The sequence below is a fragment of the Primulina tabacum genome, chromosome 10 (genome assembly GCF_025594145.1).
Source record: "Primulina tabacum isolate GXHZ01 chromosome 10, ASM2559414v2, whole genome shotgun sequence".
Lineage (NCBI taxonomy): Eukaryota > Viridiplantae > Streptophyta > Magnoliopsida > Lamiales > Gesneriaceae > Primulina > Primulina tabacum.
Genome location: NC_134559.1, coordinates 37,513,226 through 37,541,026, shown reverse-complemented (window position 1 = coordinate 37,541,026; position 27,801 = coordinate 37,513,226). Strand labels below are relative to the sequence as shown.

The 27,801-nt window shown below is 43.1% G+C and overlaps 24 non-coding genes and 6 pseudogenes across 24 annotated transcripts; all 30 read left to right on the top strand.

Moving 5' to 3' along the window:
• Window positions 1-2,268: 2,268 nt before the first annotated feature.
• Window positions 2,269-2,387, top strand: LOC142517488 (5S ribosomal RNA). The gene has a single exon (XR_012813232.1). It is a non-coding gene; the product is annotated as a 5S ribosomal RNA (ribosomal RNA).
• A 684-nt stretch (window positions 2,388-3,071) lies between these two features.
• On the top strand, window positions 3,072-3,190 carry LOC142512423 (5S ribosomal RNA; annotated as a pseudogene).
• Window positions 3,191-3,995: 805 nt separating this feature from the next.
• LOC142511000 (5S ribosomal RNA) lies at window positions 3,996-4,113 on the top strand (annotated as a pseudogene).
• A 562-nt stretch (window positions 4,114-4,675) lies between these two features.
• Window positions 4,676-4,793, top strand: LOC142509604 (5S ribosomal RNA). Its single transcript, XR_012807770.1, has one exon. It is a non-coding gene; the product is annotated as a 5S ribosomal RNA (ribosomal RNA).
• A 638-nt stretch (window positions 4,794-5,431) lies between these two features.
• On the top strand, window positions 5,432-5,550 carry LOC142509731 (5S ribosomal RNA). The gene has a single exon (XR_012807889.1). It is a non-coding gene; the product is annotated as a 5S ribosomal RNA (ribosomal RNA).
• Window positions 5,551-6,353: 803 nt separating this feature from the next.
• Window positions 6,354-6,472, top strand: LOC142511698 (5S ribosomal RNA; annotated as a pseudogene).
• A 794-nt stretch (window positions 6,473-7,266) lies between these two features.
• LOC142516097 (5S ribosomal RNA) lies at window positions 7,267-7,385 on the top strand. The gene has a single exon (XR_012811911.1). It is a non-coding gene; the product is annotated as a 5S ribosomal RNA (ribosomal RNA).
• Window positions 7,386-8,066: 681 nt separating this feature from the next.
• On the top strand, window positions 8,067-8,185 carry LOC142513962 (5S ribosomal RNA). Its single transcript, XR_012809881.1, has one exon. It is a non-coding gene; the product is annotated as a 5S ribosomal RNA (ribosomal RNA).
• Window positions 8,186-8,866: 681 nt separating this feature from the next.
• On the top strand, window positions 8,867-8,985 carry LOC142516277 (5S ribosomal RNA). Its single transcript, XR_012812080.1, has one exon. It is a non-coding gene; the product is annotated as a 5S ribosomal RNA (ribosomal RNA).
• A 572-nt stretch (window positions 8,986-9,557) lies between these two features.
• LOC142512576 (5S ribosomal RNA) lies at window positions 9,558-9,674 on the top strand (annotated as a pseudogene).
• Window positions 9,675-10,355: 681 nt separating this feature from the next.
• LOC142509621 (5S ribosomal RNA) lies at window positions 10,356-10,474 on the top strand. The gene has a single exon (XR_012807787.1). It is a non-coding gene; the product is annotated as a 5S ribosomal RNA (ribosomal RNA).
• Window positions 10,475-11,279: 805 nt separating this feature from the next.
• LOC142517515 (5S ribosomal RNA) lies at window positions 11,280-11,398 on the top strand. The gene has a single exon (XR_012813257.1). It is a non-coding gene; the product is annotated as a 5S ribosomal RNA (ribosomal RNA).
• Window positions 11,399-12,080: 682 nt separating this feature from the next.
• LOC142510026 (5S ribosomal RNA) lies at window positions 12,081-12,200 on the top strand. Its single transcript, XR_012808166.1, has one exon. It is a non-coding gene; the product is annotated as a 5S ribosomal RNA (ribosomal RNA).
• Window positions 12,201-12,880: 680 nt separating this feature from the next.
• On the top strand, window positions 12,881-12,999 carry LOC142513376 (5S ribosomal RNA). The gene has a single exon (XR_012809326.1). It is a non-coding gene; the product is annotated as a 5S ribosomal RNA (ribosomal RNA).
• Window positions 13,000-13,880: 881 nt separating this feature from the next.
• On the top strand, window positions 13,881-13,999 carry LOC142515327 (5S ribosomal RNA). Its single transcript, XR_012811179.1, has one exon. It is a non-coding gene; the product is annotated as a 5S ribosomal RNA (ribosomal RNA).
• A 565-nt stretch (window positions 14,000-14,564) lies between these two features.
• On the top strand, window positions 14,565-14,683 carry LOC142516489 (5S ribosomal RNA). The gene has a single exon (XR_012812281.1). It is a non-coding gene; the product is annotated as a 5S ribosomal RNA (ribosomal RNA).
• A 683-nt stretch (window positions 14,684-15,366) lies between these two features.
• On the top strand, window positions 15,367-15,485 carry LOC142517035 (5S ribosomal RNA). The gene has a single exon (XR_012812797.1). It is a non-coding gene; the product is annotated as a 5S ribosomal RNA (ribosomal RNA).
• A 565-nt stretch (window positions 15,486-16,050) lies between these two features.
• On the top strand, window positions 16,051-16,169 carry LOC142516488 (5S ribosomal RNA). Its single transcript, XR_012812280.1, has one exon. It is a non-coding gene; the product is annotated as a 5S ribosomal RNA (ribosomal RNA).
• Window positions 16,170-16,852: 683 nt separating this feature from the next.
• LOC142517034 (5S ribosomal RNA) lies at window positions 16,853-16,971 on the top strand. The gene has a single exon (XR_012812796.1). It is a non-coding gene; the product is annotated as a 5S ribosomal RNA (ribosomal RNA).
• A 565-nt stretch (window positions 16,972-17,536) lies between these two features.
• LOC142516487 (5S ribosomal RNA) lies at window positions 17,537-17,655 on the top strand. Its single transcript, XR_012812279.1, has one exon. It is a non-coding gene; the product is annotated as a 5S ribosomal RNA (ribosomal RNA).
• Window positions 17,656-18,338: 683 nt separating this feature from the next.
• Window positions 18,339-18,457, top strand: LOC142517032 (5S ribosomal RNA). The gene has a single exon (XR_012812794.1). It is a non-coding gene; the product is annotated as a 5S ribosomal RNA (ribosomal RNA).
• Window positions 18,458-19,022: 565 nt separating this feature from the next.
• Window positions 19,023-19,141, top strand: LOC142516485 (5S ribosomal RNA). The gene has a single exon (XR_012812278.1). It is a non-coding gene; the product is annotated as a 5S ribosomal RNA (ribosomal RNA).
• A 683-nt stretch (window positions 19,142-19,824) lies between these two features.
• On the top strand, window positions 19,825-19,943 carry LOC142507035 (5S ribosomal RNA). Its single transcript, XR_012805302.1, has one exon. It is a non-coding gene; the product is annotated as a 5S ribosomal RNA (ribosomal RNA).
• A 1,260-nt stretch (window positions 19,944-21,203) lies between these two features.
• On the top strand, window positions 21,204-21,322 carry LOC142508756 (5S ribosomal RNA). Its single transcript, XR_012806959.1, has one exon. It is a non-coding gene; the product is annotated as a 5S ribosomal RNA (ribosomal RNA).
• Window positions 21,323-22,002: 680 nt separating this feature from the next.
• LOC142511560 (5S ribosomal RNA) lies at window positions 22,003-22,120 on the top strand (annotated as a pseudogene).
• A 689-nt stretch (window positions 22,121-22,809) lies between these two features.
• Window positions 22,810-22,928, top strand: LOC142506835 (5S ribosomal RNA). The gene has a single exon (XR_012805111.1). It is a non-coding gene; the product is annotated as a 5S ribosomal RNA (ribosomal RNA).
• Window positions 22,929-23,523: 595 nt separating this feature from the next.
• Window positions 23,524-23,642, top strand: LOC142516686 (5S ribosomal RNA). Its single transcript, XR_012812468.1, has one exon. It is a non-coding gene; the product is annotated as a 5S ribosomal RNA (ribosomal RNA).
• Window positions 23,643-24,611: 969 nt separating this feature from the next.
• On the top strand, window positions 24,612-24,729 carry LOC142511898 (5S ribosomal RNA; annotated as a pseudogene).
• A 682-nt stretch (window positions 24,730-25,411) lies between these two features.
• On the top strand, window positions 25,412-25,529 carry LOC142508678 (5S ribosomal RNA). Its single transcript, XR_012806882.1, has one exon. It is a non-coding gene; the product is annotated as a 5S ribosomal RNA (ribosomal RNA).
• Window positions 25,530-26,214: 685 nt separating this feature from the next.
• On the top strand, window positions 26,215-26,333 carry LOC142516771 (5S ribosomal RNA). The gene has a single exon (XR_012812549.1). It is a non-coding gene; the product is annotated as a 5S ribosomal RNA (ribosomal RNA).
• Window positions 26,334-27,801: the final 1,468 nt, after the last annotated feature.

Below are 27,801 nucleotides of genomic sequence, written 5' to 3'. Positions count from 1 at the left end.
GAACCTGTGGCGCCCGAGCGGTAGAAAATTACCGCCCGAGCGCCAATGGATAACAAGCCGAGTACCGGGCAGAGTGTTCGGCGCCCGAGCGGTAGTTTATAACCGCCCGAGCGCCGACTGAAAATCAGGGAGAATGGGACACATATCTTTACATGCATGAGATATATATATATATATATATATAAGTTTCCTTCTTCAGAATTTAGCAGGAAGAGTCGAGGATTTCTCTAAGAAATCCTTACGCCTTTTAGCGTATAGATTTTTGATTTGTGAACGTTCCGCCCGTCCGATTTTGAATCCGACTTCAGTACTGTGTTCCTATCGACGCAGGCTTCAACTGGACGTAAGTTTTGCTACGTTTTGATATGATTTGAAATTATGTTGTTGAAGGAATCGGATATGATTCATATATGATGTTCTTGCGATATTAGACATTGTATAATCGAAACCGGACTGGAGAACAGATATCATATGAAATTGTTATGATTTTCGGAGTAGTTTTGGAGTCGATTTGATATCAGAATTGAATTGTTATCTATTATGAGATATTGGAAGTGATATATGACTAATATGGTATTGTTGGGTATACCGATATTGTACCGTTATGCCATCGATAGTGAATTAGATTGAGTATTGAGCAGAACAGATTTGATTGGAGTAATGTATTGATATTATACTCCTCGATATTGTTATTGCCAGATTGATATTGTCAGGCTTTGAGTTCGAGACTTTGACAGAGTCAGAGTGACAGAAAGAAAGGTATAAATTAATGTTGAGTTGGGATTGCACAACTCGAGTGAGGTTTGACTCGAGTTTCCCTAAATCACATACCTAGTTTACTGCATTGATATTTGTAGTTAATGAGATTGATGTTTGTAGTCTATTGATTTATAGCCACTGCATGTTTTGACTACTGATTCGTTTAGTCATAGACTGATTCGTCAAGCTATCGGCCGAGTTGCCTAGCTACTGGCTGATTCGCCTAGTCATCGGATGATTCGCCTAGTCCCTGACTGATTCGTCTAATTATTTGCTGATTCGCTTAATCCTTGAATGATTCGTCAATTCTGCGGCTGTTTCGCCCAGACACTGGATATAGGAATTATATCGATGCCGTTTAGGGTTGGGTCATTCCTATCGACTGAGATTCGATATAATTCTCAATATTCAAAACCGGGATCCCTAGATTAGGAATGAGTCAAGTCTGAGACGACGCGTTGTTTGAGTCAAGTCTGATACGACTAGTTGATTTACAGTTTTGATATCATACATGTTTGTTGATTGGCTGCATGTGAATGATATTTGTTATATGCTTTTGTATATGTTTTTATATGATTGCATGTTTACATTGTTTATACAGGGATTTATTCTCACCGGAGTTATCCGGCTGTTGTCTTGTTTTGTATGTGTGCATGACAACAGGTGGGACAGGCTCAGGGTCGAGGAGATGAGGAAAGATCGTGATTAGAGTGGAGGCTCCGGACTTGGATTAGAGATAGGGTTGGACACTTGATATTAGCTGTTAAACCTTAGTTGAATAAATGTATGTGGTACAGGACTTGTACTTTTATACTGAGATGTATATACGTTTTCTTTCCTTACGTTCCGCATTTTAAAAAAAATTTAGACCCTGTTTTATAATTGATTAATTAGTCCCAATGATGATTAAGAAACATGATTAGCGTCCGATCCCCCACACCCGAATTTGGACAAAATTGTTGCCTAATTAGATTGTAAACGGGCAAACGAACGAGACTCATTACTCCGCAATGAGCTAGCGAGAGTTTAGCCGAATTCTTTCTCTAAGGCCCTCTAATTTGCAATTTTCCGCTTCTGTTGAACTTCCGTTTCCTCGAGAAATCCGCTTAGGAAGTTTGAAATTCGATTTTGGTTCTATTTTATCATATCCCAGGCATAATAATAGCTTTACATTCGTTATTTTCTTCTTCTTATTTTTTTTCTATTTTCTGCTAACATTTAGCGATTTTTGTTGTCGTGAGCCGGTTCTGTTCTGAAGGGTATGATGCAGATTACTCTAGAGACGGTTAACTAATTAAAAATAATTATTTTGATTGTTTTAGCCTTAATTTACGTAAACGATCGCGACACAAGGACTGCTCAGGGAGGTCACCCATCCTAGCTCTGCCATCGCGCCAGAACGGTTAACTTCATTGTTCTGATTGGGCGAGAGCAGTGCCGCGTGTTGTCCATCGCCGCCCGCTCCACATGTACTCGAAGGATATAAGAATAAACATCCCACTCAATGTCGGGTACGATCATACCAGCACTAATGCACCGGATCCCATCAGAACTCCGAAGTTAAGCGTGCTTGGGCGAGAGCAGTGCTAGGATGGGCTACCCCCTGGAAAGTCCTCGTGTTGCACCCCTTTTTGTGTTTTTCTATTTTTGATTACTTGTTGACAGACGATTTTCGGCTCAAATCATCTGAATCTCGATCGGGACCAGATAAAACATCTGAAATCAACGTTGCTCGGGCACTGCCGGATTTGGAAAAAATTTTAGTCTAATTTGATTGTAAACAGGCAAACGAACGAGATTCCTTACTCCGCAATGAGCTGGCGAGAGTTTAGCCGAATTCCTTCTCTATGACGCTCTAATTTTCGATTTTCCGCTTCTTATAAACTTTCGTTTCCTCGAGAAATACTCATAGGAAGTTTGAAATTTGATTCCTGTTCCATTTTATCGTATCTTAGGCATAATAATAGCTTTACATTCGCTATTTTCTTCTTTTTATTTTTTTTTCTATTTTCTAGGAACATTTAGCGATTTTTTTTGTCGTGAGCCGGTTTTGTGTAGAAGGGTATGATGCAGATTATTCTTGAGATGGTTAACTCATTAAAAACAATTATTTCGACTGTTTTAGCCATAATTTACGTAAACGGTCGTGACACGAGGAATGCCCAGGGAGGTCACCCATCCTAGCTCGGTCATCGCGCCAGAACGCTTAACTTCGTGGTTCTGATTGTGCGAGTGCAGTGCCGCATGTTTTCCATCGCCGCCCGCTCCACACGTACTCGAAGGATGTAAGAATAAACATCCCACTCAATTTCGGGTGCAATCATACCAGTTAAAATGCACCGGATCCTATCAGAACTCCGAAGTTAAGCGTGCTTGGGTGAGAGCAATACTAGGATGGGTGACCTCCTGTGATGTCCTCGTGATTCACCCTTTTTCGTCTTTTTATATTTTTGATTACTTGTTGACAGACGATTTTTGGCTGAAGTTAAGCGTGCTTGGGCGAGAACAGTACTAGGATGGGTGACCCCCTAGGAAATCCTCGTGTTGCACCCCTTTTCGTGTTTTTTCATTTTTAATGCTTGTTGACCGACGAATTTCGGCTCAAATCATCTGAATCTCGATCAGGAACAGATAAAACATGTGAAATCAACGTAGCTCGGGCACTGCCGGATTTGGACAAAATTGTAGCCTAACTAGATTGTAAACGGGCAAACGAACGAGAATCATTACTCCGCAATGAGCTGGCGAGAGTTTAGCCGAATTCTTTCTCTAAGAGCCTCTAATTTGCAATTTTCCGCTTCTGTTAAGCTTCCGTTTCCTCGAGAAATCCGCTTAGGAAGTTCGAAATTCGATTCCGTTTCCATTTTATCGTATCCCAGGCTTAATAATAGCTTTACATTCGTTATTTTATTCTTCTTATTTTTTTTTCTGTTTTCTGGGAACATTTAGCGATTTTTGTTGTCGTGAGCCGGTTCTGTGCGGAAGGGTATGATGCAGATTACTCTGGAGACGGTTAACTCATTAAAAACAATTATTTCGATTGTTTTATCCTTAATTTACGTAAACGGTCGCGACATGAGGACTGCTCAGGAAGGTCACCCATCCTAGTTCTGTCATCGCGCCAGAACGCTTAACTTCATGGTTCTGATTGGGCGAGAGCAGTGCCGCGTGTTGTCCATCGCCGCCCGCTCCACATGTACTCGAAGGATATAAGAATAAACATCTCACAAAATGTCGGATGCGATCATACTAGCACTAATGCATCGGACCCCATCAGAACTCCGAAGTTAAGCGTGCCTGGGCGAGAGCAGTACTAGGATGGGTGTCCCCCTGGGAAGTCCTCGTGTTTAACCTTTTTTCGTGTTTTTCTATTTTTGATTACTTGTTGACAGACGATTTTCGGCTGAAGTTAAGCGTGCTTGGACGAGAGCAGTACTAGGATGGGTGACCCCCTAGGAAGTCCTCGTGTTTTTAATTACTTCTGTTAAACTTCCGTTTCCTCGAGAAATCCGCTTAGGAAGTTTGAAATTAGATTCTGGTTCCATTTTATTGTATCCCAGGCATAATAATAGCTTTACATTCGTTATTTTCTTCTTCTTAGTTTTTTTCTATTTTCTTGGAACATTTAGCGATTTTGGTTGTCGTGAGTCGGTTCTGTGCGGAAGGGTATGATGCAGATTACTATGGAGACGGTTAACTCATTAAAAACAATTATTTCGATTGTTTTAGCCTTAATTTACGTAAACGGTCGCGACACGAGGACTGCTCAGGGAGGTCACCCATCCTAGCTCTGCCATCGCGCCAGAACGGTTAACTTCATTGTTCTGATTGGGCGAGAGCAGTGCCGCGTGTTGTCCATCACCGCTTGCTCCACACGTACTCGAGGGATATAAGAATAAACATCCCACTCAATGTCGGGTGCGATCATACCAGCACTAAAGCACCGGATCCCATCAGAACTACGAAGTTAAGCGTACTTCGGCGAGAGCAGTACTAGGATGGGTGACCCCTGGGAAGTCCTCGTGTTACACCCTTTTTCGTATTTTTCTATTTTTGATTACTTGTTGACAGACGATTTTCGGCTCAAATCATTTGAATCTCGATCGGGACCAGATAAGACATGTGAAATCAACGTGGCTCGGGCACTGTCGGATTTGGACAAAATTGTAGCCTAATTTGATTGTAAACGGGCAAACGAAAGAGACTTATTACTCCGCAATGAGCTGGCAAGATTTTAGCCGAATTCCTTCTCAAAGACCCTCAAATTTGCGATTTCCGCTTCTGTTAAGCTTCTGTTTCCTCGAGAAATCCATTTAGGAAGTCTGAAATTCTATTACGGTTCCATTTTCTTCTTCTTTTTTTTTCTATTTTCTGGGAACATTTAGCGATTTTTGTTGTCGTGAGCCGGTTTTGTGCGGAAGGGTACGACGCAGATTATTCAGGAGATGGGTAACTCATTAAAAACAATTATTTCGACTGTTTTAGCCATAAGTTACGTAAACGGTCGCGACACGAGGAATGCCCAGGGAGGTCACCCATCCTAGCTCTGTCATCGCGCCAGAACGCTTAACTTCATGGTTCTAATTGGGCGAGAGCAGTGCCACGTGTTGTCCATGGCCGCCTGCTCCACACGTACTCGAGGGATATAAGAATAAACATCCCACTCAATGTCGGGTACGATCATACGAGCACTAATGCACCGGATCCCATCAGTACTCCGAAGTTAAGCGTGCTTCGGCGAGAGCAGTACTAGGATGGGTGACCCCCTGGAATGTCCTCGTGATGCATCCCTTTTCGTGTTTTTATATTTTTGATTACTTGTTGACAGAAGATTTTCGGCTGAAATTAAGCGTGCTTGGGCGAGAGCAGTACTAGGATGGGTTACCCCCTAGGAAGTCCTCGTGTTGCACCCCTTTTCGCGTTTTTCCATTTTTAATTACTTGTTGACAGACGAATTTCGGCTCAAATCATCTGAATCTCGATCAGGACCAGATAAAACATGTGAAATCAACGTAGCTCGGGCACTGCCGGATTTGGACAAAATTTTAGCCTAATTAGATTGTAAACGGGCAAACGAACGAGATTCATTACTCTGCAATGAGCTGACGAGAGTTTAGCCGAATTCTTTCTCTAAGACTCTCTAATTTGCCATTTTCCGCTTCTGTTAAGCTTCCGTTTTCTCGAGAAATCCGCTTAGGAAGTTCCAAATTCGATTCTGGTTCCATTTTATCGTATCCCAAACATAATAATAGCTTTACATTCGTTATTTTCTTCTTCTTATTTTTTTTTCTATTTTCTGGGAACATTTAGCGATTTTTGTTATCGTGAGCCAGTTCTATACGGAAAGGTGTGAAGCAGATTACTCCGGAGACGGTTAACTCATTAAAAACAATTATTTTTACTGTTTTATCCATAATTTACGTAAACGATTGCGACACGAGGACTGCCCAGGGAGGTCACCCATCCTAGCTCCGCCTTCGCGCCAGGTTGCTTCACTTCATGGTTCTAATTGGGTGAGAACAGTGCCGCGTGTTGTCCATCGTTCGCTCCACATGTACTCGAAGGATATAAGAATAAACATCCCACTCAATGTCGGGTGCGATCATACCAGCAATAATGCACCGCATCCCATCAGAACTCCGAAGTTAAGCGTGCTTGAGCGAGAGCAGTACTAGGATGGGTGACCCCCTGGAATGTCCTTGTGATGCATCCCTTTTCGTGTTTTTCTATTTTTGATTACTTGTTGACAGAAGATTTTCGGCTGAAGTTAAGCGTGCATGTGTGAGAGCAGTACTAGGATGGGTGACCCCCTAGGAAGTCCTCGTGTTGCACCCTTTTTTGTGTTTTTCCATTTTTAATTACTTGTTGACAGACGAATTTCGGCTCAAATCATCTGAATCTCGATCAGGACTAGATAAAACAAGTGAAATCAACGTAGCTCGGGTATTGCCGGATTTGGACAAAATTGTAGCCTAATTTGATTGTAAACGGGCAAACGAACGACACTCCTTACTCCGCAATGAGCTGGCGAGAGTTTAGCCGAATTCCTTCTCTAAGACCCTCTAATTTGCTATTTTTCGCTTCTGTTAAGCTTCCGTTTCCTCGAGAAATCCGCATAGGAAGTTTGAAATTCGATTCCGATTCCATTTTATCGTATCCTAAGAATAATAATAGCTTTACATTCGCTATTTCTTCTTCTTATTTTTTTTTCTATTTTCTAGGAACATTTAGCGATTTTTGTTTTCGTGAGCCGATTCTGTGCAGAATGGTATGACGCAGATTACTTCGGAGACGACTAACTCATTAAAAACAATTATTTCGACTGTTTTATCCATAATTTACGTAAACGGTCACAACACGAGGACTGCCCAGGGAGGTCACCCATCCTAGCTCTGCCATCGCGCTTGACTTCATGGTTTTGATTGGGTGAGAGCAGTGCCGCCTGTTGTCCATCGCCCGCTCCACACGTACTCGAGGGATATAAGAATAAACATCCCACTCAATGTCGGGTGGGATCATACCAGCACTAATGCATCGGATCCCATCAGAACTTCGAAGTTAACCGTGCTTGGGCGAGAGCAGTACTAGGATGGGTGACCCCCTGGGAAGTCCTCGTGTTTCACCCTTTTTCGTGTTTTGTAGGTTTTATTACTTGTTGACATACTATTTTCGGCTCAAATCATCTGAATCTCGATCGGGACCAGATAAAACATGTGAAATCAACGTAGCTCGGGCACTGCCGGATTTGGACAAAATTGTAGCCTAATTTGATTGTAAACGGGCAAACGAACGAGACTCCTTACTCCGCAATGAGCTGGCGAGAGTTTAGCCGAATATCATCTCTAAGACCCTCTAATTTGCGATTTTTCGCTTCTGTTAAGCTTCCGTTTCCTCGAAAAATCCGCATAGGACGTTTGAAATTCGATTCCGGTTCCATTTTATCGTATCCTAGGAATAAAAATAGCTTTACATTCGCTATTTCTTCTTCTTTTTTTTTTTCTATTTTCTGGGAACATTTAGTGATTTTTGTTGTCGTGAGCCGGTTCTGTGCGGATGGGTATGACGAAGATTACTCTGGAGACGGTTAACTCATTAAAAACAATTATTTCGACTTTTTAATACATAATTTACGTAAACGGTCCTGACACGAGGACTGCCCAGGGAGGTCACCCATCCTCGTTCTGCCATCGCGCCAGGACGCTTAACTTCATGGTTCTGATTGGGTGAGAGCAGTGCCGCATGTTGTCCATCGCCGCCCGCTCCACACGTACTCGAGGGATATAAGAATAAACATCACACTCAATGTCGGGTGCGATCATACCAGCACTAATGCACCGGATCCCATCAGAACTCCAAAGTTAAGCGTGCTTGGGCGAGAGCAGTACTAGGATGGATGACCCATTGGGAATTCCTCGTGTTGCACCCCTTTTCGTGTTTTTCTATTCTTGATTACTTGTTGACAGACGATTTTCAGCTCAAATCATCTGAATCTCGATCGGGACAAGATAAGACATGTGAAATCAACGTAGCTCGGGCACTGCCGTATTTGGACAAAATTGTAGTCTAATTTGATTGTAAACGGGCAAACGAACGAGATTCATTACTCCGCAATGAGCTGGCGAGAATACAGCCAAATTCCTTCTCTAAGACCCTCTGATTTGCGATTTTAAGCTTCTGTTAAGATTCCGTTTCCTCGAGAAATCCGCTTAGAAAGTTCGAAATTTGATTCCAATTCCAGTTTATAGTATCCTAGGCATAATAATAGCTTTACATTCGCTATTTTCTTAATCTTATTTTTTTCTATTTTCTGGAAAAAATTAGAAATTTTTGTTGTCGTGAGCCAGTTCTGTGCGGAAGGGTATGACGCAGATAACTCCGGAGACGAATAACTCATTAAAAATAATTATTTCGACTGTTTTAGCCAAAATTTACGTAAACAGTCGCGATCCGAGGACTTCCCGGGCGGTCACCCACCCTAGCTCTGCCATCACGCCAGAACGCTTAACTTCATGGTTCTGATTGGGCGAGAGCAGTGCCGCGTTTTGTCCATCGCCGCCCGTTCCACACGTACTCGAGGGATATAAGAATAAACATCCCACTCAATGTCGGATGTGATCATACCGGCACTAATGCACTGGATCCCATCAGAACTCCGAAGTTAAGCGTGCTTGGGCGAGAGCAGTACTAGAATGGGTGACTCATTGGGAAGTCCTCGTGTTGCACCCCTTTTCGAGTTTTTCTATTTTTGATTAATTGATGACAGTTGATTTTCGGTTCAAATCATCTGAATCTCGATCGGGACCAGATAAGAATGTGAAATCCACGTAGCTCGGGCACTGCCGGATTTGGACAAAATTGTAGCCTAATTTGATTATAAACGGGCAAACGAACGAGACTCTTTACTCCGCAATGAGCTGGCGAGATTTTAGCCGAATTCCTTCTCTAAGACCCTCTAATTTGCGATTTTCCGCTTCTGTTAAGCTTCCGTTTCCACGAGAAATCAGCTTAGGAAGTTCGAAATTCGATTCTGGTTCCATTTTATCCTATCCCAGGCATGATAATTGCTTTACATTCGTTGTTTTCTTCTTCTTATTTTTTTTCTATTTTCTGTGAACATTTAGCAACTTTTGTTGTCGTGAGCCGGTTCTGTGCGGAAGGGTATGATGCAGATTACTCTAGAGACGGTTAACTCATTAAAAACAATTATTTCGATTGTTTTAGCCTTAATTTACGTAAACGGTCGTGACACGAGGATTGCTCAAGGAGGTCACCCATCCTAGCTCTGCCATCTCGCCAGAACGTTTAACTTCATGCACTAATGCACTGGATCCCATCAGAACTCCGAAGTTAAGCGTGCTTGGGCGAGAGCAGTACTAGAATGGGTGACTCATTGGGAAGTCCTCGTGTTGCACCCCTTTTCGAGTTTTTCTATTTTTGATTAATTGATGACAGATGATTTTCCGTTCAAATCATCTGAATCTCGATCGGGACCAGATAAGAATGTGAAATCCACGTAGCTCGGGCACTGCCGGATTTGGACAAAATTGTAGCCTAATTTGATTATAAATGGGCAAACGAACGAGACTCATTACTCCGCAATGAGATGGCGAGATTTTAGCCGTATTCCTTCTCTAAGACCCTCTAATTTGCGATTTTCCGCTTCTGTTAAGCTTCCGTTTCCACGAGAAATCAGCTTAGGAAGTTAGAAATTCGATTCTGGTTCCATTTTATCGTATCCCTGGCATAATAATACCTTTACATTCGTTATTTCCTTCTTCTTATTTTTTTATATTTTCTGGGAACATTTATCGATTTTTGTTGTCGTGAGCCGGTTCTGTACGGAAGGGTATGACGCAGATTACTCCGGAGACGGTTAACTCATTAAAAACAATTATTTCGACTGTTTTATACATAATTTACGTAAACGGTCGCGACACGAGGACTTCCGAGGGAGGTCACCCATCCTAGCTCTGCCATCGCGCCAGAACGCTTAACTTCATGGTTATGATTGGGCGAGACCAGTGCCGCGTGTTGTCCATCGCCGCCCGCTCCACACGTACTCGAGGGATATAAGAATAAACATCCCACTCAAAGTTGCGTGCGATCATACCAGCACTAATGCACCGGATCTCATCAGAACTCCGGAGTTAAGTGTGCTTGGGCGAGAGCAGTACTAGGACGGGTGACCCCCTGGGATGTCTTCGTGATGCACCCCTTTTCGTGTTTTTCTATTTTTGATTACTTGTTGACAGACGATTTTCGGCTGAAGTTAAGCGTGCTTGGGCGAGAGCAGTACTAGGATGGGTGGCCCCCTAGAAAGTCCTCGTGCTGCACCGCTTTTCGTGTTTTTCCATTTTTAATTACTTGTTGACAGACGAATTTCGGCTCAAATCATCTGAATCTCGATCCGGACAAGATAAAACATGTGAAATCAACGTAGCTCGGGCACTGCCAGATTTGGAGAAAATTGTAGCCTAATTAGATTGTAAACGGGCAAACGAACAAGACTCATTACTCCGCAATGAGTTGGCGAGAGTTTAGCCGAATTATTTCTCTAAGACCCTCTAATTTGCAATTTTCCGCTTCTGTTAAGCTTCCGTTTCTACGAGAAATCCGCTTAGGAAGTTCGAAATTCGATTCTGGTTCCATTTTATCATATCTCAGGCATAATAATTGCTTTACATTCCTTGTTTTCTTCTTCTAATTTTTTTTCTATTTTCTGGAAATATTTAGCGACTTTTGTTGTCGTGAGCCGGTTCTGTGCAAAAGGGTATGATGCAGATTACTCTGGAGATGGTTAACTCATTAAAAACAATTTTTTCGATTGTTTTAGCCTTAATTTACGTAAACGGTCGCGACACGAGGACTGCTCAGGGAGGTCACCCATCCTAGCTCTGCCATCGCGCTAGAACGCTTAACTTCATGGTTCTGATTGGGTGAGAGCAGTGCCGCGTGTTCTCCATCGCCGCCAGCTCCACACGTACTCGAGGGATATAAGAATAAACATCCCACTCAATGTTCAGTGCGATCATACCAGCACTAATGCAACGGATCCCGTCAGAACTTCGAAGTTAAGCGTGCTTGGGCGAGACCAGTACTAGGATGGGTGACCCCCTGGGAAGTCCTCGTGTTGCACCCCTTTTCGTGTTTTTCTATTTTTTAATACTTGTAGACAGACGATTTTTGGCTCAAATCCTCTGAATCTCGATCGGGACCAGATAAAACATGTGAAATCAACGTAGCTCGGGCACTGCCGGATTTGGACAAATTTTTAGCCTAATTTGATTGTAAACGGGCAAACGAACGAGACTCATTACTCCGCAATGAGCAGGCGAGAGTTTAGCCGAATTCTTTCTCGAAGACCCTCTAATTTGCGATTTTCCGCTTCTGTTAAGCTTCCGTTTCCTCGAGAAATCCGCTTAGGAAGTTCGAAATTCGAGTCCGGTTCCATTTTATCGTATCCCAGGTATAATAATAGCTTTACATTCGCTATTTTCTTTTTCTTATTTTTTTTTTATTTTCTGAGAACATTTAGCGATTTTTGTTGTCGTGAGCCGGTTCTGTGCAGAAGGGTATGACGCAGATTACTCCGAAGACGGTTAACTCATTAAAAACAATTATTTCGACTGTTTTATCAATAATTTACGTAAACGGTCGCGACACGAGGAATGCCTAGGGAGGTCACCCATCCTAGCTCTGCCATCGCGCCAGATCGCTTAACTTCATGGTTCTGATTGGGCGAGAACAAAGCCGCGTGTTGTCCATCCCGCCCGCTCCACAGGTATTCGAGGAATATAAGAATAAACATCCCACTCAATGTCAGGTGCGATCATACCAGCACTAATGCATCGGATCCCATCAGAACTCCAAAGTTAAGCGTGCTTGAACAAGAGAAGTACTAGGATGGGTGACCCCTTGGGGAAGTCCTCGTGTTGCACCCCTTTTCGTGTTTTTCTATTTTTGATTACTTGTTGACAGACGATTTTCGGCTCAAATCATCTGAATCTCGATCGAGACCAGATAAGACATGTGAATCAACGTGGCTCGGGCACTGCCGGATTTGGACAAAATTGTAGCCTAATTTTATTGGTAACGGGCAAGCGAACGAGACTCATTACTCCGCAATGAGCTGGCGAGATTTAATCCGAATTTTTTCTCTAAGGCCCTCTAATTTGTGATTTTCTGCTTCAGTTAAGCTTGCGCTTCCTCGAGAAATCCGTTTAGGAAGTCCGAAATTCGATTCCGGTTCTATTTTATCGTATCCAGGAATAATAATAGCTTTACATTTGCTATTTTTTTCTTCTTATTTTTTTCTATTTTCTTGGAACATTAAGCGATTTTTGTTGTCGTGAGCCGCTTCTGTGCGGAAGGGTATGACGCAGATTACTCCAGAGACGATTAACACATTAAAAACAATTATTTCGACTGTTTTAGCCATATTTTACGTAAACGGTCGCGACACGAGGACTGCCCAGGGAGGTCACCCATCCTAGCTCTGCCATCGCGCCAGAAAGCTTAACTTCAAGGTTCTGATTGGGCGAGAGCAGTGCCGCGTGTTGTCCCTTGCCGCCCGCTCCACACGTACTCGAAAGATATAAGAATAAACATCCCACTCAATGTCGGGTGCGATCATACCAGCACTAATGCACCGGATCCCATCAGAACTCCGAAGTTAAGCGTGCCTGGGCGAGAGCAGTACTAGGATGGGTGGCCCCCTGGAAATACCTCGTGTTGCACCCCTTTTCGTGTTTTTCTATTTTTGATTACTTGTTGACAGACGATTTTTGGCTCAAATCATCTGAATCTCGATCGAGACCAGATAAGACATGTGAATCAACGTAGCTCGGGCACTGCCGGATTTGGACAAAATTGTAGCCTAATTTTATTGTTAACGGGCAAGCGAACGAGACTCATTACTACGCAATGAGCTGGCGAGATTTAAGCCGAATTCTTTCTCTAAGACCCTCTAATTTGCGATTTTCCGCTTCAGTTAAGCTTGCGCTTCCTCAAGAAATCCGTTTAGGAAGTCCGAAATTCGATTCCGGTTCTATTTTATCGTATCGCAAGCATAATAATTGCTTTACATTCGCTATTTTCTTCTTCTTATTTTTTTCTATTTTTGGAAACATTAAGCGATTTTTGTTGTCGTGAGCCGCTTCTGTGCGGAAGGGTATGACGCAGATTACTCCGGACACGTTTAACTCATTAAAAACAATTATTTCGACTGTTATATCCATATTTTACGTAAACGGTTGCGACACGAGGACTGCCCAGGGAGGTCACCCATCCTAGCTCTGCCATCGCGCCAGAACGCTTAACTTCATGGTTCGGATTGGGCGAGAGCAGTGCCGCGTGTTGTCCATCGCCGCCAGCTCCACACGTACTCGAGGGATATAATAATAAACATCCCACACAATGTCGGGTGCGATCATACCAGCACTAATGCACCGGATCCAATCAGAACTCCGAACTTAAGCGTGCTAGGATGGGTGACCGCCGGATCCAATCAGTACTCCGAACTTCATGGTTCGGATTGGGCGAGAGCAGTGCCGCGTGTTGTCCATCGCCGCCCGATTACCATATACTCGAGGGATATAAGAATAAACATCCCACTCAATGTCAGGTGCGATCATACCAGTACTAATGCACCGGATTCCATCAGAACTCCGAAGTTAAGCGTGCTTGGTCGAGAGCAGTACTAGGATGGGTGACCCCTTGGGAAGTCCTCGTGTTGCACCCTTTTTCGTGTTTTTCTATTTTTGATTACTTGTTGACACACGATTTTTGGCTCAAATCATCTGAATCTCGATCGGGACCAGATAAGACATGTGAAATCAACGTAGCTCGGGCACTGCAGGATTTGGACAAAATTGTAGGCTAATTTGATTGTAAACGGGCAAACGAACGAGACTTATTACTCCGCAATGAGCTGGCGAGATTTTAGCCGATTTCCTTCTCTAAGACCCTCTAATTTGCGATTTTCCGCTTCTGTTAAGCTTCTGTTTCCTCGAGAAATCTGCTTAGGAAGTTCGAAATTCGATTCCTGTGCGGAAGGGTATGATGCAAATTACTTCGGAGACGGTTAACTCATTAAAAACAAATATTTCGACTGTTTTAGCCATAATTTATGTAAACGGTCGCGACACAAGAACTTCTCAGGTAGGTCACCCATCCTAGCACTGCCATCGCTCCAGAACGCTTAACTTCATGATTCTGAATAGGCGAGAGCATTGCCGCGTGTTGTCCATCGCCGCTCGCTCCACACGTACTCGAGGGGTATAAGAATAAACATCCCACTCAATGTCGGGTGCGATCATACCAGCACTAATGCACCGGATCCCATCAGAACTCCGAAGTTAAGCTTGCTTGGGCGAGAGCAGTACTAGGTTGGGTGACCCCCTGGGAAGTCCTTGTGTTACACCACTTTTCGTGTTTTTCTATTTTTGATTACTTGTTGACAGATGATTTTTGGCTAAAATCATCTGAATCTGGATCGGGACAAGATAAAACATGTGAAATCAACGTAGCTCGGGCAGTGCTGGATTTGGACAAAATTGTAGGCTAATTTGATTGTAAACGGGCAACCGAACGAGACTCATTACTCCGCAATGAGGTGGCGAGATTTTAGCCGAATTCTTTCTCTAAGACCCTCTAATTTGCGATTTTTCGCTTCTGTTAAGCTTCCGTTTTCTCGAGAAATCCGCTTAGGAAGTTCGAAATTCGATTCCAGATCCATTTTATCGTATCTCATGCATAAAAATAGCTTTACATTCGCTATTTTCTTCTTCTTATTTTTTTCTATTTTCTGGGAACATTTAGCGATTTTTGTTATCGTGAGCCAGTTCTATACGGAAGAGTATGACGCAAATTACTCCGGAGAGGGTTAACTTATTAAAAACAATTATTTCGACTGTTTTATCCATATTTTACGTAAACGGTCGCGACACGAGGACTGCCCAGGGAGGTCCACCCATCCTAGCTCTGCCATCGCGCCAGAAAGCTTAACTTCATGGTTCTGATTGGGCGAGAGCAGTGCCGCCTGTTGTTCCTCGCCGCCCGCTCCACACGTACTCGAAAGATATAAGAATAAACATCCCACTCAATGTCGGGTGCGATCATACCAGCACTAATGCACCTGATCCCATCAGAACTCCGAAGTTAAGCGTGCCTGGGCGAGAGCAGTACTAGGATGGGTGGCCCTCTGGAAAGTCCTCGTGTTGCACGCCTTTTCGTGTTTTTCTATTTTTGATTACTTGTTGACAGACGATTTTCAGCTCAAATCTTCTGAATCTCGATCTGGACCAGATAAGACATGTGAAATCAACGTATCTCGGGCACTGCCGGGTTTGGACAAAATTGTAGGCTAATTTGATTGTAAACGGGCAAACGAACGAGACTCATTACTCCGCAATGAGCTGGCGAGATTTTAGCAGAATTCCTTCTCTAAGACCCTCTAATTTGCGATTTTACGCTTCCGTTAAGCTTCTGTTTCCTCGAGAAATCCGCTTAGGAAGTTCGAAATTCGATTCCTTTGCGGAAGGGTATGATGCAAATTACTTCGGAGACGGTTAACTCATTAAAAACAATTATTTCGACTGTTTTAGCCATAATTTATGTAAACAGGTCGCGACACAAGAACTTCTCAGGTAGGTCACCCATCCTAGCACTGCCATCGCTCCAGAACGCTTAACTTCATGATTCTGAATAGGCGAGAGCATTGCCGCGTGTTGTCCATCGCCGCTCGCTCCACACGTACTTAGGGGTATAAGAATAAACATCCCACTCAATGTCGGGTGCGATCATACCAGCACTAATGCACCGGATCCCATCAGAACTCCGAAGTTAAGCTTGCTTGGGCGAGAGCAGTACTAGGTTGGGTGACCCCCTGGGAAGTCCTTGTGTTACACCACTTTTCGTGTTTTTCTATTTTTGATTACTTGTTGACAGATGATTTTTGGCTAAAATCATCTGAATCTGGATCGGGACAAGATAAAACATGTGAAATCAACGTAGCTCGGGCAGTGCTGGATTTGGACAAAATTGTAGGCTAATTTGATTGTAAACGGGCAACCGAACGAGACTCATTACTCCGCAATGAGGTGGCGAGATTTTAGCCGAATTCTTTCTCTAAGACCCTCTAATTTGCGATTTTTCGCTTCTGTTAAGCTTCTGTTTTCTCGAGAAATCCGCTTAGGAAGTTCGAAATTCGATTCCAGATCCATTTTATCGTATCTCATGCATAAAAATAGCTTTACATTCGCTATTTTCTTCTTCTTATTTTTTTCTATTTTCTGGGAACATTTAGCGATTTTTGTTATCGTGAGCCAGTTCTATACGGAAGAGTATGACGCAAATTACTCCGGAGAGGGTTAACTTATTAAAAACAATTATTTCGACTGTTTTATCCATATTTTACGTAAACGGTCGCGACACGAGGACTGCCCAGGGAGGTCCACCCATCCTAGCTCTGCCATCGCGCCAGAAAGCTTAACTTCATGGTTCTGATTGGGCGAGAGCAGTGCCGCCTGTTGTTCCTCGCCGCCCGCTCCACACGTACTCGAAAGATATAAGAATAAACATCCCACTCAATGTCGGGTGCGATCATACCAGCACTAATGCACCTGATCCCATCAGAACTCCGAAGTTAAGCGTGCCTGGGCGAGAGCAGTACTAGGATGGGTGGCCCTCTGGAAAGTCCTCGTGTTGCACGCCTTTTCGTGTTTTTCTATTTTTGATTACTTGTTGACAGACGATTTTCAGCTCAAATCTTCTGAATCTCGATCTGGACCAGATAAGACATGTGAAATCAACGTATCTCGGGCACTGCCGGGTTTGGACAAAATTGTAGGCTAATTTGATTGTAAACGGGCAAACGAACGAGACTCATTACTCCGCAATGAGCTGGCGAGATTTTAGCAGAATTCCTTCTCTAAGACCCTCTAATTTGCGATTTTACGCTTCCGTTAAGCTTCTGTTTCCTCGAGAAATCCGCTTAGGAAGTTCGAAATTCGATTCCTTTGCGGAAGGGTATGATGCAAATTACTTCGGAGACGGTTAACTCATTAAAAACAATTATTTCGACTGTTTTAGCCATAATTTATGTAAACGGTCGCGACACAAGAACTTCTCAGGTAGGTCACCCATCCTAGCACTGCCATCGCTCCAGAACGCTTAACTTCATGATTCTGAATAGGCGAGAGCATTGCCGCGTGTTGTCCATCGCCGCTCGCTCCACACGTACTCGAGGGATATAAGAATAAACATCCCACTCAATGTCGGGTGCGATCATACCAGCACTAATGCACCGGATCCCATCAGAACTCCGAAGTTAAGCTTGCTTGGGCGAGAGCAGTACTAGGTTGGGTGACCCCCTGGGAAGTCCTTGTGTTACACCACTTTTCGTGTTTTTCTATTTTTGATTACTTGTTGACAGATGATTTTTGGCTAAAATCATCTGAATCTGGATCGGGACAAGATAAAACATGTGAAATCAACGTAGCTCGGGCAGTGCTGGATTTGGACAAAATTGTAGGCTAATTTGATTGTAAACGGGCAACCGAACGAGACTCATTACTCCGCAATGAGGTGGCGAGATTTTAGCCGAATTCTTTCTCTAAGACCCTCTAATTTGCGATTTTTCGCTTCTGTTAAGCTTCTGTTTTCTCGAGAAATCCGCTTAGGAAGTTCGAAATTCGATTCCAGATCCATTTTATCGTATCTCATGCATAAAAATAGCTTTACATTCGCTATTTTCTTCTTCTTATTTTTTTCTATTTTCTGGGAACATTTAGCGATTTTTGTTATCGTGAGCCAGTTCTATACGGAAGAGTATGACGCAAATTACTCCGGAGAGGGTTAACTTATTAAAAACAATTATTTCGACTGTTTTATCCATATTTTACGTAAACGGTCGCGACACGAGGACTGCCCAGGGAGGTCCACCCATCCTAGCTCTGCCATCGCGCCAGAAAGCTTAACTTCATGGTTCTGATTGGGCGAGAGCAGTGCCGCCTGTTGTTCCTCGCCGCCCGCTCCACACGTACTCGAAAGATATAAGAATAAACATCCCACTCAATGTCGGGTGCGATCATACCAGCACTAATGCACCTGATCCCATCAGAACTCCGAAGTTAAGCGTGCCTGGGCGAGAGCAGTACTAGGATGGGTGGCCCTCTGGAAAGTCCTCGTGTTGCACGCCTTTTCGTGTTTTTCTATTTTTGATTACTTGTTGACAGACGATTTTCAGCTCAAATCTTCTGAATCTCGATCTGGACCAGATAAGACATGTGAAATCAACGTATCTCGGGCACTGCCGGGTTTGGACAAAATTGTAGGCTAATTTGATTGTAAACGGGCAAACGAACGAGACTCATTACTCCGCAATGAGCTGGCGAGATTTTAGCAGAATTCCTTCTCTAAGACCCTCTAATTTGCGATTTTACGCTTCCGTTAAGCTTCTGTTTCCTCGAGAAATCCGCTTAGGAAGTTCGAAATTCGATTCCTTTGCGGAAGGGTATGATGCAAATTACTTCGGAGACGGTTAACTCATTAAAAACAATTATTTCGACTGTTTTAGCCATAATTTATGTAAACGGTCGCGACACAAGAACTTCTCAGGTAGGTCACCCATCCTAGCACTGCCATCGCTCCAGAACGCTTAACTTCATGATTCTGAATAGGCGAGAGCATTGCCGCGTGTTGTCCATCGCCGCTCGCTCCACACGTACTCGAGGGATATAAGAATAAACATCCCACTCAATGTCGGGTGCGATCATACCAGCACTAATGCACCGGATCCCATCAGAACTCCGAAGTTAAGCTTGCTTGGGCGAGAGCAGTACTAGGTTGGGTGACCCCCTGGGAAGTCCTTGTGTTACACCACTTTTCGTGTTTTTCTATTTTTGATTACTTGTTGACAGATGATTTTTGGCTAAAATCATCTGAATCTGGATCGGGACAAGATAAAACATGTGAAATCAACGTAGCTCGGGCAGTGCTGGATTTGGACAAAATTGTAGGCTAATTTGATTGTAAACGGGCAACCGAACGAGACTCATTACTCCGCAATGAGGTGGCGAGATTTTAGCCGAATTCTTTCTCTAAGACCCTCTAATTTGCGATTTTTCGCTTCTGTTAAGCTTCCGTTTTCTCGAGAAATCCGCTTAGGAAGTTCGAAATTCGATTCCAGATCCATTTTATCGTATCTCATGCATAAAAATAGCTTTACATTCGCTATTTTCTTCTTCTTATTTTTTTCTATTTTCTGGGAACATTTAGCGATTTTTGTTATCGTGAGCCAGTTCTATACGGAAGAGTATGACGCAAATTACTCCGGAGAGGGTTAACTTATTAAAAACAATTATTTCGACTGTTTTATCCATATTTTACGTAAACGGTCGCGACACGAGGACTGCCCAGGGAGGTCCACCCATCCTAGCTCTGCCATCGCGCCAGAAAGCTTAACTTCATGGTTCTGATTGGGCGAGAGCAGTGCCGCGTGTTGTTCCTCGCCGCCCGCTCCACACGTACTCGAAAGATATAAGAATAAACATCCCACTCAATGTCGGGTGCGATCATACTAGCACTAATGCACCTGATCCCATCAGAACTCCGAAGTTAAGCGTGCCTGGGCGAGAGCAGTACTAGGATGGGTGGCCCTCTGGAAAGTCCTCGTGTTGCACGCCTTTTCGTGTTTTTCTATTTTTGATTACTTGTTGACAGACGATTTTCAGCTCAAATCTTCTGAATCTCGATCTGGATCAGATAAGACATGTGAAATCAACGTATCTCGGGCACTGCCGGGTTTGGACAAAATTGTAGGCTAATTTGATTGTAAACGGGCAAACGAACGAGACTCATTACTCCGCAATGAGCTGGCGAGATTTTAGCAGAATTCCTTCTCTAATACCCTCTAATTTGCGATTTTACGCTTCCGTTAAGCTTCTGTTTCCTCGAGAAATCCGCTTAGGAAGTTCGAAATTCGATTCCGGTTCCATTTTATCGTATCCCAGGCATAATAATAGCTTTACATTCGCTATTTTATTCTTCTTATTTTTTTCCTTTTATTTTTGGAACATTTAGCGATTTTTGTTGTCGTGAACCGGTCCTTTGCTGTAGGGTATGACGCAGATTACTCCGGAGACGGTTAACTCATTAAAAACAATTAATGCACCGGATCCCATCAAAACTCCGAAGTTAAGCGTGCTTGGTCGAGAGCAGTACTAGGATGGGTGACCCCCTGGGAAGTCCTCGTGTTGCACCCCTTTTCGTGTTTTTCTATTTTTGATTACTTGTTGACAGACGATTTTCGGCTCAAATCATCTGAATCTCGATCGGGACAAGATAAGACATGAGAAATCAACGTAGCTCGGGTGCTGCCGGATTTGGACAATATTGTAGGCTAATTTGATTGCAAACGGGCTACGAACGAGACTCATTACTGCGCAATGAGGTGGAGAGATTTAGCCGAATTCTTTCTCTGAGACACTATAATTTGCGATTTTCCACTTCTGTTAAGCTTCTGTTTTCTCGAGAAATCTGCTTAGGAAGTTCGAAATTCGATTCCGGTTCCATTTTATCGTATCCCAGGCATAATAACGGATTTACATTCGCTATTTTCTTCTTCTTATTTTTTTTCTATTTTCTAGAAAAATTTAGCAATTTTTGTTGTCATAAGCCGGTTCTGTGCGGAAAAGTTTGACGCAGATTACTCTGGAGACGGTTAACTCATTAAAAACAATTATTTCGACTGTTTTATCCATAATTTACGTAAACAGTCGCGACACGAGTACTGCCCAGGGAGGTCACCGATCCTAGCTCTGCCATAGCGCCAGAACGCTTAACTTCATGGTTCTGATTGGGCGAGAGCAGTGACGCGTGTTGTCCATCGCCGCCCGTTCCAAACGTACTCGAGGAATATAAGAATAAACATCCCACTCAATGTCGGGTGCGATCATTCCAGCACTAATGCACCGGATTCCCATCAGAACTCCGTAGTTAAGCGTGCTTGGGCGAGAGCAGTACTAGGATGGGTGACCCCCTGGAAGTCATCGTGTTGCACCCCTTTTCGTGTTTTTCTATTTTTGAATACTTGTTGAGAGACGATTTTCGGCTCAAATAATCTGAATCTCTATCGGGACTAAATAAGATATGTGAAATCAACGTAGCTCGGGCACTACTGGATTTGGACAAAATTGTAGGATAATTTTATTGTAAACGGGCAAACGAACAAGACTCATTACTTTGCAATGAGCTGGCGAGATTTTAGCCGAATTCCTTCTCTAAGACCCTCTAATTTGCGATTTTCCGCTTCTGTTAAGCTTCCGTTTCCTCGAGAAATCCGTTTAGGAAGTCCGAAATTCGATTCCGGTTCCATTTTATCGTATCCCAGGCATAATAACAGCTTTACATTCTCTATTTTCTTCTTCTTTTTTTTCTATTTTCTGGGAACATTTAGCGATTTTTGTTGTCGTGAGCCGGTTCTGTGCGGAAGGGTATGACGCAGATTACTTCAGAGACTGTTAACTCATTAAAAACAATTATTTCGATTGTTTAATCCATAATTTACGTAAACGATCGCGACACGAGGACTTTCGAGGGAGGTCACCCATCCTTGCTCTGCCATCGCGCCAGAACGCTTAACTTTATGGTTCTGTTTGGGCGAGAGCAGTGCCGCGTTTTGTCCATCGCCGCCCGCTCCACACGTACTTGAGGGATATAAGAATAAACAACCCACTCAATGTCGGGTGCGATCATACTAGCACTAATGCACCGGATCCCATCACAACTCTGAAGTTAAGCGTGCTTGGTGAGAGCAGTACTAGGATGGCTGACCCCTAGGGAATTCCACGTGTTGCACCCCATTTCGTGTTTTTCTATTTTTGTTTACTTGTTGACAGATGATTTTTGGCACAAATCATCTGAATCTCGATCGGGACCAGATAAGACATGAGAAATTAACGTAGCTCGGGCACTGCCGGATTTGGAGAAAATTGTAGGCTAATTTGATTGTAAACGGGCAAACGAACGAGACTCCTTACTCCGCAATGAGCTGGCAAGATTTTAGCCGACTTTCTTCTCTAATACCCTCTAATTTGCGAATTTACGCTTCTGTTAAGCTTCCGTTTCCTCGAGAAATCCGCCTAGGAAGTCCGAAATTCGATTCCGGTTCCATTTTATCGTATCCTAGGAATAATAACGGATTTACATTTGCTATTTTCTCCTTCTTATTTTTTTTCTATTTTCTGGGAACATTTATTGATTTTTGTTGTCATGAGCCGGTTCTGTGAGGAAGGGTATGACGCAGATTACTTCAGAGACAGAGATGGTTAACTAATTAAAAACAAGTATTTTGACTGTTTTATCCATAATTTACGTAAACGGTCGCGACACGAGGACTTCCCAGGGAGGTCACCCATCCTAGCTCTGCATTCGCCCCAGAACGCTTAACTTCATGGTTCTGATTGGGCGAGAGCAGTGCCGCGTGTTGTCCATCATCGCCCGTTCCACACGTACTCGAGGGATATAAGAATAAACATCCCACTCAATGTCGGTTGCGATCATACCAGCACTAATGCACCGGATCCCATCAGAACTCCGAAGTTAAGCGTGCTTGGGCGAAAGCAGTACTAGGATGGGTGACCCCCTGAGAAGTCCTCCAGTTGCATCTCTTTTTGTGTTTTTCTATTTTTGATTACTTGTGGACAAAATTGTAGGCTAATTTGATTGTAAACGGGCAAACGAACGAGACTCGTTACTCCGCAATGACCTGGCGAGAGTTTAGCCGAATTCGTTCTCTAAGACCCTCTAATTTTCGATTTTCCGCTTCTGCTAAGCTTCCGTTTCTTTAAGAAATCTGCTTAGGAAGTTCGAAATTCGATTTCGGTTCTATTTTATCGTATCCCATGCATAATAATAGCTTTACATTCGCTATTTTCTTCTTCTTATTTTTTTTTCTATTTTTTTCTGGGAACATTTAGCGATTTTTGTTGTCGTGAGCCGGTTCTGTGCGGAAGTGTATGATGAAGATTACTCCGGAGACAGTTAACTCATTAAAAACAATTATTTCGACTGTTTTATCCATATTTTCGTAAACGGTCGCGACACATGGACTGCCCAGGGTGGTCACCCATCCTAGCTCTGCCATCGCGCCAGAACGCTTAACTTCATGGTTCTTATTGGACGAGAGCAGTTCCGCGTGTTGTCCATCGCCTCCCGTTCCACATGTACTCGAGGGATATAAGAATAAACATCCCACTCAATGTCGGGTGCGATCATACCAGCACTAATGCACCGGATCTCATCAGAACTCTGAAGTTAAGCGTGCTTGGGTGAGAGCAGTACTAGGATGGCTGACCCCTAGGGAATTCCTCGTGTCGCACCCAATTTCGTGTTTTTCTATTTTTGATTATTTGTTGACAAACGATGTTTGGCTCAAATAATCTGAATCTCGATCGTGACTAGATAAGACATGTGAAATCAACGCAGCTCGGGCACTGCCGGATTTGGAGAAAATTGTAGGCTAATTTGATTGTAAATGGGCAAACGAACGAGACTTGTTACTCCGCAATGAGATGGCAAGATTTTAGCCGAATTCCTTCTCTAAGTCCCTCAAATTTGCGAGAGCAATATTAGGATTGGTGACCCCCTGAGAAGTCCTCGTGTTGCATCCCTTTTCGCGTTTTTCTAATTTTGATTACTTGTTGACAGACGATTTTCGGCTCAATTCATCTGAATCTCGAACGGATTAGATAAGACATGTGAAATCTACGTAGCTCGGGCACTACTGGATTCGGATAAAATTGTAGGCTAATTTGATTGTAAACGGGCAAAACGAACGAGACTCGTTACTCCGCAATGAGCTGGCGAGATTTTAGCCGAATTCCTTCTCTAAGACCCTCTAATTTGCGATTTTTCGTTTCTGTTAAGCTTACGTTTCCTTGAGAAATCCGCTTAGGATGTTCGAAATTCGATTCCGGTTCCATTTTATCGTATCCCAGGCATAAAATAGCTTTACATTCGCTATTTTCTTCTTCTTATTTTTTTCTATTATCTGGGAAAATTTAGCGATTTTTGTTGCCGTGAGCCGGTTCTGTGCGGCAGGGTATGACGTAGATTACTCCGGATTCGGTTAACTCATTAAAAACAATTATTTCGACTGTTTTATCCATAATTTACGTAAACGGTAGCGACACGAGGACTTCCCAGGGAGGTCACCCATCCTAGCTCTGCCATCGCGCTAGAACGCTTAACTTCATGGTTCTCATTGGGCGAGAGCAGTGCCGCGTGTTGTCCATCGCAGCCCACTCCACACGTACTCGAGGGATATAAGAATATACATCCCACTCAATGTCGAGTGCGATCGTACCTGCACTAATGCACCGGATCCAATCAGAACTCCGAAGTTAAGCATACTTGGGCGAGACCAGTACAAGGATGGGTGACCCCCTGGAAGTCCTCGTGTTGCACCACTTTTCGTGTTTTTCTATTTTTGATTACTTGTTGATAGACAATTTTCGTCTCAAATCATCTGAATCTCGATCAAGACCAAATAAGACATGTGAAATCAACGTAGCTCGGGCACTGCCGGGTTTGGACAAAATTGTAGGCTAATTTGATTGTATACGGGCAAACGAACGAGACTCATTACTCCGCAATAAGCTGGAGAGATTTTAGCCGAATTCCTTCTACAAGACCCTCTAATTTGCGATTTTCCGCTTATGTTAAGCTTATGTTTCCTCGAGAAATCCGCTTAGGAAGTTCGAAATTCAATTCCGGTTCCATTTTATCGTATACCAGGCATAAAAATAGCTTTACATTTGATATTTTCTTCTTCTTATGTTTTTATATTTTCTGGGAACATTTAGCGATTTTTGTTGTCGTGAGCCGGTTCTGTGCGGAAGGGTATGACGCAGATTACTACGGAGACGGTTAACTCATTAAAAACAATTATTTCGACTGTTTTATCCATAATTTACGTAAACGGTCGCGACACGAGGACTTCCCAGGGAGGTCACCCATCCTAGCTCTACCATCGCGCCAGAACGCTTAACTTCATGGTTCTTATTGGGCGAGAGCAGAGCCGCGTTTTGTCCATCGTCGCCCGCTCCACACGTACTCGAGGGATATAAGAATAAACATCCCACTCAATGTCGGATGCGATCATACCAGCACTAATGCAACGGATCCCATCAGAACTCTTAAGTTAAGTGTGCTTGGGCGAGAGCAGTACTAGGATGGGTGACCCCCTGGAAGTCCTCGTGTTGCACCCCTTTTCGTGTTTTTCTATTTTTGATTACTTGTTGACAGACGATTTTCAGCTCAAATCATCTGAATCTCGATCGGGACCAGATAAGACATGTGAAAACAACGTAGCCCGGGCACTGCCGGATTTGGACAAAATTGTAGCCTAATTTGATTTTAAACGGGCAAACGAACGAAAATCATTATTCCGCAATGAGCTGGCGAGATTTTAGCCGAATTCCTTCTCTAAGACCTTCTAATTTGCGATTTTCCGCTTCTGTTAAGCATCCGTTTCCTCGAGAAATCCGTTTTAGAAGACCGAAATTCGATTCCGATTCCATTTTATCGTATCACAGGCATAATAATAGTTTTACATTTGCTATTTTCTTCTTCTTATTTTTTTTTTCTATTTTCTGGGAACATTTGGCGATTTTTGTTGTCGTGAGCCGATTCTATGCAGAAGGATATGACGTAGATTACTCCGGAGACTGTTAACTCAATAAAAACAATTATTTCGACTGTTTTATCCATAATTTACGTAAACGGTCGCTACACGAGGACTTCCCAGAGAGGTCACCCATCCTAGCTCTGCCACCACGCTAGAACGCTTAACTTCATGGTTCTGATTGGGCGAGAGCAGTGCTGTGTGTTGTCCATCGCCGCCCGCTCCACACGTACTCGAGGGATATAAGAATAAACATCCCACTCAATGTCGTGTGCGATCATACCTGCACTAATGCACATGATCCCATCAGAACTCCAAAGTTAAGTGTGCTTGGGCGAGAGCAGTACTAGGATGGGTGACCCCCTCGGAAGTCCTCGTGTTGCACGCCTTTTTCGTGTTTTTCTATTTTTGATTACTTGTTGACAGACGTTTTTTGGCTCAAATCATCTGAATCTCGATCGGGACCAGATAAGACATGTGAAATCAACGTAGCTCGGGCACTGCCGGATTTGGACCAAATTGTAGCCTAATTTGATTGTAAACGGGCAAACGAACAAGACTCATTACTCCGCAATGAGCTGGCAAGATTTTAGCCGAATTCATTCTCTAAGACCCTCTAATTTACGATTTTCAGCTTCTGTTAAGCTTCTGTTTCCTCAAGAAATCCATTTAAGAATTCCGAAATTCGATTCCGGTTCCATTTTATTGTATCTCAGGCATAATAATAGCTTTACATTCGCTTTTTTTTTCTTCTTATTTTTTTCTATTTTCTGGGAAAATTTAGCTATTTTTGTTGTCGTGAGCCGGTTCTGTGCGGAAGGGTATGACGCAGATTACTCAGGAGATGGTTAACTCATTAAAAACAATTATTTCGGCTGTTTTATCCATAATTTACGTAAACGGTCGCGACACGAGGACTTTCCAGGGTGGTCAACCATCCTATATCTGCCATCTGCGTTAGAACGCTTAACTTCATGGTTCTGATTGGGCAGGAGAGCAGTGCCGCGTGTTGTCCATCGCCGCCTCCTCCACACGTACTCGAGGGCTATAAGAATATACATCCCACTCAATGTCGGGTGGCGATCATACCAGGACTATGTGGGGACCCGGACGCTAATCATCTTCTTAATCATCTTTGGGATTTAATTATCAATTAAGATAATCAGGGTCTAAAAATTTTTCTTTTTTTAAAATGTAAGTGCGGAACATAATGGAATTAACTAATATACATCTCAGTATAAAAGTACAATAATGTACAATAATTATTCAAACTAGTCTAAGGTTTAACTACTAAATTTCAAGTATTAACCCAAGTCTACATCCAGACCGGAATCACCACTCTATTCTCGATCTCTCATCATCCTCTTGACCCTGATCCTGTCCCTCCTGTTGTCATGCACACATACAAACAAGACAACAGCCGGATACTCCGGTGAGAATAAATCCCAGTATAAATAATGTATACATGCAGTTAACTGAATTAACATAAAAGCATGAATTATATCTTATCACATGTAGCATAGTCAATAACATGTATCAATACCAATCTGTAAATAAAACATGAATCGAATTACGAAACATAAACCAATACGGATCTGTAAATCAAGTTCTAGGTCTCGATATCTAAGACTCGACTCATCTCTTATTCTAATCTAGGGATCCCGATCTAATTTAGACTTTGGTATGCTGTATCGAGTGTCCATACAATAGACGGTCGATCTACATCTAAGCTCATCGATACAAACACAGTACGCTCCGTTAGAGTCTACGCGTTCTGAACAGAGACTCGGCGATTCTGCCCTAGCTAGGCTGATCTGCCCTAGACTCAAACTCTGGCTCTGCTATAATTCATAGAT